Consider the following 11,674-nt stretch of genomic DNA (forward strand, 5'->3'; position numbering starts at 1 on the left):
GCCTATGAAGAATTGCCGCCCGTGACACTCTCACGTAATAATGAGTTGGGGCTGTACACGCCCCGGAGACTCAGGAGCACCGGCCTCAGGCCCTGGGGCTCCCGCCCACGCCTAGTGGCAGCACTTAGCTCCGCGCTGGTGAGAAGACTTGAAGACTAGATTAGGTGCCGGACGCGGCTTTTCATTTGCTTTCCGTAGCTGGCTCGCTTTTCCTTAATCGAAGTTTGCTTTGGTGTTCCTTGCTGATTTGATTCCCTCGCCTCTTACCGCATTTTCCGGCTCTGGTTTGCTCGTGTTCTCTCTCTCGCATACCTTGCGAGGGGGCTAGGCAGGTGCCCTCGCGAGCATTTTTCTCCTCTCTGCCTTCTCGCAAGCCACCCTCGTTCGAGCCGAAAAGCTGGCGCACCTCCCCCAGTCCGTGCCCCACGGGTACCGCGATACAAAGCGCCAGGTCAGGGTCAGGGTGGACGGCAAGTCTTCTAACGCACTTCCTAACGAGTTTGTGTAGTTCCCGAGCGAATGCAGACCACCAAGGCAAGATGGACATGAGGAAATAAGCGCCTTGCAAGGAAGAGGGCATTCTGAACGCACCAGTTTAAGTTATCTTTGCGCAAAATAATAACACGACACGGGAATAACGTGCACAGTGCAATAACAAGGAACCACAGTTCGATACACGCCCCCCCTGGGCCCATACTAGATTCATTTTTTGATGCAGGAAAAAATAGCAAAACAAAGCGGCATTGCGGCGATCCGCGAAGGCAAGCCCCTAGCGATGCCCTAAGCCTAGCCAGACCCTTCCTCGCGCTTCACGGAGGCGCAGCGACGAGATGACCCGCTGCCGCCTTCAAAGCGGGCACGGTGGCGCGGCGGCTGGTCGTAGCCACCACTGCTGGAGCTATCGCCGGAGAAGGAGCCGTCGTAGCTGGAGGAGACACGGTCGCCGCCGAGGGCAGGCTCGCCTTCGTCCACGCCGTGACCGTCACCAAGGCCGAGCACCTCCTCACCGTCGTTCGTCTCGGGGCAGCACCCGGCGCGGCGACCATCTTCCCCAAACACCCTCACATACAGGGTCGACCCACCATCGTACCTGAAGTGGAGGGTGCACCGCCTGCCCAGGCCACGCGCGCGGGCGAATGTCTGCCAGCCGCGGGCCAGGGCTATGTTGCCCGCGGCAGAAGTCTTGACCGTGACCCAAGAGGCCTTGCTGCAGCAACCATCCGCCTGCAACCAGAGTCCGCCCGGACCAGGGGCCGCCAGTTCGTCGACGAAGAAGCGCGGAACCTGGACCCAGTTGCCGGCCGGGTTCTCTGACCAGACAACGAACTCCGGCGACACCTCCGCTGAATGGAAGCGCGGACGGGGAGGTCGCGCCACCATAGCACGCCTCCCCTCGTCAACTAGATCGCCATGGCTAGGACGACCCCCTCCTCGTGCCGCGGTGCCGCCTCGACGGTGGGCCACGGCGGGGGACTCGGCATGCTTGCACGGGCGGCCGCGCCCGCACTTGGGCGCCGGGGAGACGGGTCCCTCGCGAGGGGCCTTTCCCTTCTCGGTGGCAGAGAACTTCCTTCGTGGCGCCATTGGTGGCACTGCAAGCAATGGAGCGAGGAAGAAGAAGCAAGCAAGCGAGGAAGAGATGGGCGACGGGTGCTCCGCCCCCTCCCCATTTATAGCAAGAGAAGGCCAACCGGCGCCTCCCATGATCGCAAGTAATGATGGTTTTCCTTGCATGTCGTAGGGACTTGTCAAGTCATGCAGTTGCCGAGGCAGCGTGGGGAAGCGGAGACGCCCACGTCCAATCGACCACCACGCGTCAACCGAGGCTGTGGGCTTTTGGGGCCCGCGGTGCTCCGTACTTGACCCTTGGCTTCGCCGCGAAGCCAAGCCCGAGAGCACCTTGGGCCCGGGGGCTACTGTCGGCGTCTTGGGAACGGGGGTCCCCATACTTGCCTGCCTGCGGCCCACGGCGTGGTTAAGCCAGCAGGCCGTACGGCCCATCTACATCAACAAGGCATCCAAGACCCTCGCGAGGGGCCAAGCCTCGCCAGGAGGACGACGGAAGACCTCCTCAGGAGTGGCCTAGTCAAGCAGGCTCACGAGGAGCGGAGATATCAAGGCGGGGCAATCCTCACAAGGCTCTCGTGACGTGAGCCATGACGATCGACACCAGGCGGGCGCCAGCGCGCGCAGCGTCCTTGTTTCGTCTTTGTTGCTAAGGAGGCCAGCGCAGGCAAGGAGTACCGAGGCATCAGGCAAAGGTTGCTATATCGGTGCAACGAGACCAAGACCAGGAGGACGGCAAGACGGAGGTCATCGTGGAGCCCAAGACGGCATCACCACCAGAGCCTTTTGCAGGCGAAGACCGCTTTTGTCAGGATAGCTTGTACTAGCTGTCCCCCTTCAAATTTGCCCGCCGTTGTTGGCTCCCTTCCCGCTCAACATTTGGGAAGAGGACCATGGCCTATATAAGTAGAGCTAGCCACCATAGTAGGGGGCATCGGATAGCGCATCGATCAGTTCACCCAGCTCTCACCCGCCAAGACACCAAGCACAAGAACACCTCAACCTCAGGAGGTTGTTCTTCCCTCTGTACTGTTCATCATCAGCAGAAGAGGCAATCCACCACCACCACACTGGAGTAGGGTATTACACCACGACGGGGGCCCGAACCAGTATAAATCTCGTGTCTCTTTGTGTTGCGAGTTCGTCGAGTTCATCCGTGAGATCTTAGCGAGCTGGGGGCGTAGATCGGTAGGAGGGAAAGACTTCACGCGCACCCCAGTGTTCGAACCTTAAGGGTTTGCCGGAACCCCACATCCGACAATGGAGCAACGTGGGGCCCACGAGGGTGGATGGCGCGCCCCCCTACCTCGTGCCTTCCTGGTAGCTTTCTTGACGTAGGGTCCAAGTCCTCTGGATCACATTCATTCCGAAAATCACGTTCCCGAAGGTTTCATTCCGTTTGGACTCCGTTTGATATTCTTTTTCTGTGAAACTCTAAAATAGGCAAAAAAACAGCAATTCTGGGCTAAGCCTCCGGTTAATAGGTTAGTCCCAAAAATAATATAAAAGTGTATAATAAAGCCCATTAATGTCCAAAACAGAATATAATATAGCATGGAACAATCAAAAATTATAGATACGTTGGAGACGTATCATGTTGTGTGATGTTTGAATAACCAATTTCACAATTTTGATGTGGCTCGTGCCTCGGTAACCAAAAACTCCCGACACTGAGTGAGGTGTACTTGTTCACGGACGCATACGTATAGTATATATGCTAATCCCCTGCCACCTCTTCGACGCGTGCTATATACCACCATAACACAAACAAAAAAGATTCTACCTTGCTGGTCAAATTAACCTCACTGCCGGCTGTTCGTCAAAGTGATGGACGACGACCTCGCGGGCCCACAGAAAGCGTCACACGCGAGTATCAAGTGTCGTGTAGGACAACCATCGACTGCATGTGGCCAAAACATTTATGTATGAAAGGGTTGTGTAATGTTTTAAATAACGATTTCACGACTCTGATGTGGCACCAGCCTGCTTAACAAAACGGCCAACCCACACGGTGGCTCACAACTCGTAGTGTACTGTGAGCCACCCGCCACCCCCAGACGCACACACCCACACACACCGCGAATCCACCGCAACTACGATGCATGTTAAATTAATTATCCTGCAGTGAACATACATGAAGGAGGGACGTTTTATTTTCAAAAAATTCACAGAGATCATTAAGACGTTTTAGTACATTGATTGATTGATTTTCTATGGGTATAATGTGCAAAAATCAAATTTGAGCTACATGCACACGTGACAGTGCACCTAAATGGATTGCAAAAACACATGTGTCTCACTGGGTGCATGTTTACTCCCCGTGCAACAAATTTCAAACATTGAGAATCTTGATTTTTAAATTCTAGTACATCCAAAACTTATTTGAAGTTCATGAAACTTATCGTGTTGTCATATGGACACCAATACAAAGTGGCATTGTACTTTTTTGTCAAATTTGAGACCAGTTTTGATGTAATCTTTATCTAATTATAGACGGGAGATTATTAATAATTGGGAACCAATATCCCAAACGGATTATTTATTCAAACCGTGAGCGTTAGACCAACAATGGATACGTGTCATGCTTCGGTTAAGCAATAAAGCGGCAACATTAATCATCCAAATAGAAAAACAATATACATGCCGATGCGCGACCCGTGTGGCGTGCGAGCAGGCGTGAGTTGACGGGACGCATGCGAGCAGTCCGGCGTGCAAGCAGACGGGGAGGCGTGCGTGCAGGTGTGTGAATTGACGGAGGCATGCTCGCTGTGCAGTGTCATCGGGAGGCGTGCGAGTAGTTGTGTGAAACTTTGGTAGGCATGCCAACAGTCCGGTGCGCAGGCTCACGGGAGGCGAGCCATCGGTTTGACCGCCGCCCGCCTCTCTCTCACAACTCCCACTACTCCATATTAATGGTGTGCCCGAGCGGCCGCACCCCCCATCCTTGCTACGCACACACAATCCTCCCTCTCCGCTTGCAACCTCGACGCCGCTCTCAGTCCTCAAAGCCGTCAGTGTATTTGCATGCCGCCGAAGCGCCCCATCGGAGGGAGTGGCGACGCCGGGGCTGCTAAAGCACCGGAGCACGGCGTGGAGATGGAGACAGAGGTTTCCGTCACCGCCGGCGAGTTATCGCTGCACCCTGACGTCGTCGACGGCGTCGAGCTTCCACAGCTGGAGGCGGAGTTCCACACCGACTCCGACAACCACTCCGGCGATGACTCCAACGACCAATCCGGCGACGACTCCAACGACGGCGGACAACTGGTTAGTCATCTATACCCATTTATGTGTCAAATAGATCATAGGGTTTCTCTGGTTACTCCTGCCTCCCCCTTTTTGGAATAGAAATCATGTGGTTATGTTCTCCCAATCCATGAAATCTGAGTAAGTTTTGTTAGATCCGTGTAGTGTATTGATTGTTTGAATGGTACAGGTGATAAGTGATTAGTTGTTTCATCTGTGCACATGATTTCTGCTAGTAATCCGACTAGGGTTAGTGTTCGTGCTAATAATTCCTAGCCAGGACTGGACAATTGATTTTGAATGACCTACATATGTTTGTGCCATTATTTTCTTCAAGATTGGTCTGTACATAGACGACTGTGCTTAAAAATCGAACCATAATCTCTGAATATGTATAAATAAATAGCCATAAATTCCTAATCCTACTTCACGGTATGTAATCAGTGATTTGATGCCAAATTTGTTTTACTATATGTATAGGTGCTGTCTGACGATGTGGACAGCGAGGATGAAGATGCCTAGAGGAGGTACAAGAGGCGAATCCTGAGGGAGCTTTATGCGGGAATGCATAACAGGCATATTAGGACCTAGAACGACGGCTATGGATGCCCATTTTGCAACCACAAGATTCATGACGTGTATCTAAGTGTTCTTGCAAATGCAAGAGGATGGGCCGTTGGCTCCTTCAAGCGGAAGTATTCTCGCAGGGTGGCGCACGGCGCGTACGCCGAGTACCTGGAGAAGCTTCAGGATCGTGCCGGCCGCATGTGAGATGAGATGTGGGATGGATCGAACTATGTACGCTTGAGTATGCTTAATGATGGTTGAACTATGTACTTATGGTTGAACTATGCTTATGTACGTGTACGCTTATTATCTATGTCTGAGTATGTTAAATATTTCGCCAAATTTTGGTAAAAATTACAACGGGGGACCAATAAACTAGGACGGAGGTAGTACGTCAATCACACACGGTTCCCAAAATTGGAACCGTGTGCAATGACTATCATTTTGCCTGCTGCGTCAATCACACACGGTTCGCTCTAGCAAACCGTCGCCCCCAAAATTCTTTGTAGGACAGAAAACCCTCACCACCCAATTCAAAAAAGAAAAAAGAAAACCCTCACCATCCCCATGTCACAAAAACCCTCACCCCGCCCGCCACCCACCTCGGCCTCTCCGGTACATTCCCCATTCACACCTGCACAAGCTCCTCCACATCTATGCCATGGCACCGCCTATCGCGGCGGTAAACACTTAGCTCGACACCTGTCGCCGCCGCCAGGCTGCCTGCAAAGCCCACCGCATTTCGCCACTTCCACTTGCCGCCGCCTATCGCCATCGACTTTTTCGACGCTGCTCGCGGTTGACCCAGCTCCGCTCGGTTGGGGAATCTGTCGTATTGAGGGTTCTTTCTCATGGACGACAAGGTAACTAATTTAACGAGATATTATCTCATCTCTTATCCTAGTTCATCTGCCTCCTTTAATCACCCGGCGGAAATCGCCGTGAATTCATTTTTATTCGAGCTCATTTGAGGGTTTTCTTTCATTCATAGTATGTATAGTGCGCTGATACTTCAGGACTTGGCGACCGCCGCCAGAGATTCCATCTCATCGTACCAGATAACTTGAGGACGCGCGCGGTATGTTCAATCTCACCCTAAATCGGTTGTCATGGCCTACTTTCCTGAACATATTCTAAATATTGCTACATTTGGATAAAAGGTGCCACATGCACCATATACGTCAAGGGGGATTTTTTTCCCCTCTTCTTTCTATATTAGGCAAATTAATGATGTATTGTTCTTTTGATTACTCTCATATTTCCATGACATCATGTTTACCCTATCTGTTTAATTATAGACTTTTGTCCTTCGATTTCAACTGTTGTACAGTTCTTTCAATTTGGGTCCATATTTGCATGTTACCATATTTTATTTAACATCCCTACCATTTTCTGCAGGACATCCCTCGCTATGCAACAGATTATGTAGTGCACAATTTTTCCCTTTACATACATCAAGGCTCCACGAATGTCATACTGCGCACAAACCATGGATTTACAATCGTTGCTACTGTAAGACTTGATGAACGTGGTGAATCCTATTTTGGCACTGGCTTTTGGAATGAAATTGCAAAGTTTTATGTACTGAAAGCTGGCACTAAAATTGCACTGCACATAGAAGGGCCTGGTCATGAGATATATGCTAACTTCCCTGACAAAATCATCCGTCCAGACTTTGTTCGAAGTAAGTTTTCTTTTCAACTATCTGCATATGTTGACTTACCCAGCAATGTCAAATGAATTGTGTAGTATTTAAGAAGCCAATTGTTATTCCCTTATCTTAGTATATTCCTACCTAATAACTTCTAGTTACCAATACACTTTTCTATTGCCCTGTTTTAACTAAATATTCCTTGTACTCCCATTTCTATCAGAAAGCGTCGTTGACAAGGAGACTCCGGAGGTGGAGAACGGGGCTGCCAACAAGCGGAGGCGGGGCGAGCTAGAACCGCAAGCGACTCCAGCAGGCCTAGACTTAATCAGCAGCCTCCCCGATGATATGTTGAGAGTCATCATCTCCCTCCTCCCAATCAAATATGGGGCGCGGACAACCCTCCTTTACCGGCGGTGGCGCCCCCTATGGAACTCCAGCCCTCTCGACCTCATCGACACCCACGAGCTCTACCATGGCTATCGCAAAAGCTTGGATGCATTCTCCAAGATCCTCGGCAGTCACCTTGGCCCAACCAAAGGCCTTAGAATGGGCAAGTTCCGTTCCAACGGCAAGGACCGAGCCAAGCTTGACGACTGGTTCCGATCCCCCGCCCTAGATCAGCTCGAGGAGCTCACTTTTGATGATGGGCATATGCGTTCGTTGCCAACGTCCGCACTCCGCCTCGTGCCCACGCTGCGCGTCGCCAAGTTCAGGAACTGCCATTTCCCGCCCCTTAATGACGCGCCCACTCTTATTCTACCATGACTGAAGCACCTCGAGCTCGTCGCCATCTGCCTCTCAAAGGGTGACATGGAGCGCCTGCTCCGTGGCTGTACTGCACTCGAGCACCTTCGTCTTCAGGCGATCAATAGGTTGAGTACCTTCCACATCACCTCCATGACTCTCCGGACTATTTATGTGTGTTGCTGGTGCGGCAAGAAGACATCACAAAAGGTGGACCACGGGTATGGTCATCCAGGACACACCTGCACTTGAGAGATTACTTGTAGTTGATCAAGAAGGTCCAACAAGAATCAATGTCATTTCTGCACCGAAATTGACAGTGGTGGGCTACTCGCCTGACAAATACTCCGAACTTGTTATTGGATCCACACCCGTTCAGGTACAACAGCCGCCTTCTACCTCTCCTTCTACAAATTAACATTATTTCTAATTTTGAAGATGTTTGTTCGTCTATCATTCAGAAAATGATTCCGACAAGCTTGACCCCGAAACTGCGCACAGTGAAGGTCTTGGCACTAGAATCTATCGGACCCGACCTGGAGCAAGTTGTCAGTTTCCTGATATGCTTTTCATGCCTGGAGAAGCTATATATCGAGGTGATGTTCCTTTCCTGTTAAATGTTAACCATAAGGGAGTTCAATTTGTGACACCTTTTTCCAAGTTTACAATGACAATGTACTATGATTTCTGAAGGTTCTTTTGGAGGATTTCAATACATACATGCCCCCCCCCCCATATTGGTTTCTTGATCCATATGGTTACAATCAATATGCATTTCTCCTTCGGATTCATTTGTACTAGTTTTCTTAGGGAACTTTTCATCCACTCCAACCTCTTGCGAAGAAGGCTACATTTTTCTAGAATGTAATCAAATGCCCATGTTAATCATGTCAGATCGAAGATGGCATGTTAGTGCATTTTACAAATCCTGCAAACCAAATAGCTAGTCCTGTAGTAATGTTCAGAACTGCATGTAGGCACTAACACGTTTTCTTCTTTTGCAGATAAGGTTAGGCCCAGTGGTGGATAATGTGATACAATATAACAATCACGTCGAATGCCTAGATCTGCATCTCTCAGAAATTACTTTGAACTCCTACCGAGGGACCTTACCGGAGATTATATTCGCCACGTTCTTTGTTCTCAGAGCAAGGGTGCTGAAGGAAATGAGGTTTTCCCTACATTTATTTCGCAAAAATGAATGGTCTGTTGATCAGCGTTGGTGCCTGCGGCAGAATGGAGTAGGCTCCAAAAATGCTGAATTTCATTTTGGAACTTCAGATGACAGAGTAATCGGAAATCATCGGGTCAACCCCATACATGACTTCTCAGTGGCTGACCCCTTTGCAAAAATTGTGAGGTTTCGAAGCCAGACTTAGAAGCGGTGATATTAGTTTGAACCTCTTTGATATCCATGTTCAGCGCATCAGCGCGAGCGTTTGCAGCTGATGAGCTGAATTTCATTTCTAATATCAGTTTGAACCTTGTAATCTTCGAATTTGAGCCATATAACTCTGGAATTTGAACCTTGTAACATTTTGAGCTTTTGTGGTACAATCGTCGAAATGGCATCATATGAGACTCGTATATTGCTAGCACTATTTTGACCTTAATATGCAATGGTCTTAGATTTTATTAACCATTCTCGAATCAGTTTACCTTGTCGATCTCACAGCACACAATCTGTATAGCTAACTCGACTGCAATCTTCGACATTATTGCACAGTTGGTTTCTTCCATTGTGTGCACTGTAGAGTGGAGAATTAATTATCGCACTCGAGTGCCCACGCCTGGGGTGTAGTGTTGTCAAGCGTGCACTGGATTCTAGAATCCTCCGCTATGAACGCCGTGACAAGATGTGACGATTACAGGCCGGCCGGCCCCCATTTATTATTACAGCGGCCATTTAACCTACCCTTGTGTCTCTTCAACCGTTCGACCCCGCCCCACCATTACAAGAAGCACACCCATCACGAGAAATTCTTAGAGGGTATCCTGCGTGGCTCCAATGGCACTCCGAGCGGCTGCCGACGACGAGCAGCAGTTCACCATGCATGCTGTGGTGGACACCCATAGAAGGTTCATGAACCTCTCGGTGGTGTACACCAACGACCCGGTCTGGGCGGAGCACTCCATCCACATCATGGAGTTGTTGCTTGCCGAGGAGAAGTACAAGATGGTCGGGTTCGACCTCGAGTACACCCGCGCTCGTGCTGGGTCTCGTCCCAAGGTCGCCATCACCCAGATGTGCGTGCGCCACCACGTCCTCGTCTACCACTACTGCCTGGCCACAAGGTCTTGCGAGCGTTTCGCCAGGTTTGTCAACAGCCCCCACTACATGTTCTCTACGGTGGACATCACCAACGATGTAAAGGCGCTCGAGAGTTCGGGCATCGCCTTCCAGAATCTAGTCGACATCCAGGGCCAATACAAGATCTGGGGCAGCAAGGAGCATGAGAAGGACTCACTGGTTCACCTCGCCGAGGCCATCATCGACCCCTACTACAGAGACATGAAGGATTCGTGCAACAAGGACAAGCGTGCCTGGCACTCGACCTGGATGGAGAAACTCGACAAAGCTCACGTCGTGTATGCGGCCAAGGAGGCGTACATGAGCTACGACATGTACCGGCGGATCGTTGACATGAGGAAGTCCCTCCTTCCCCAAAACGGCCAGGGATCCAGCCGGAAGCAGAGCAATGGCAAGCGTCGTCGCAACAATAAGTAGATGATTAGATCCTTGTTTCTCCTACTTTAGTATGCATGTAATTGCTTACTTTGGTGTGTGCAAATGTTATGTGTGTAGTCACTTGTGTAATTGTATGCTTAATTTGGTTATGCAATGCTGTCTTTTTAAGTATATATGTTGATGCTCTGTAGACAGAGCGTAGATGGTGTGCGGACAAAGAAAATCACATCGCACACGGACTAAACAAATGGAACCCGTCGGTGATGTTTTCATCAATCACTTACAATTGTATACCAGCAATCATTTGCTCACAACACACACGTCTTATTATCAGCAACCGTTTGTGTACTTACCGGTCTTCAGACACATTTCTGATTACAGACCTATTTGCCGTGTATCACACACATCTTGTTAAGTTGAACCGTTTCTGTTCTCACGTATCAACACAAACAGTTCACCCGAGTGGACCGCATGCCGTATATCACACACAACTTTGATCTGGCTGACCGTTTCTTTTGTGTTGCCTAATCACAAACAATTCATCCGAGTGAACCGTATGCTATGTATCGCACACGCCTCCATCTGGCTGCCCGTTTCTTTTGTTCCTCCTCATCGCAAACAGTTCACTGAACTGAACCGTATGCCCTTCATCGCACACGCAACTAAAACCTGAACCGTGTTTAATGCATCCGTCATCGCAAACATTTTACACATTTCTGACGGTTTTCATACAGCACCGTTTGCGATTATGGCATCGCACACAGTTTTCTCAAATGGTCTCTGATCATAGTGTCGCGTTAGCAGCATCCTGCAGTAGTGATTTGTATTATGAGTTATGTGATTTGATGTACCAAAGGTTGTTCGGAGTCCCGTATGAGATCACGGACATGACGAGGAGTCTCTAAATGGTCGAGACGTAAAGATCGATATATTGGAAGGCTATATTCGGACATCGGAAAGGTTTCGAGTGATTCGGGTATTTTTCGGAGTACCGGAGAGTTACGGGAATTCGCGGGGGAAGTAGTGGGCCTTAATGGGCCATACGGGAAAGGAGAGAAGGGCCTCAAGGGGTGGCCACGCGCCCCCCCCATGGCAAGTCCGAATTCGACTAGGAAGGGGCGACGCCCCCCTCTGTTTCCTTCTCCCTCTCCTACTCCTTCCCTCTCTCCCCTCTTGGAAAAGGAAGGGGACTCCAACTAGGATTGGGA

This window comes from Aegilops tauschii, chromosome 4, assembly GCF_002575655.3.
Source record: "Aegilops tauschii subsp. strangulata cultivar AL8/78 chromosome 4, Aet v6.0, whole genome shotgun sequence".
NCBI lineage: Eukaryota > Viridiplantae > Streptophyta > Magnoliopsida > Poales > Poaceae > Aegilops > Aegilops tauschii.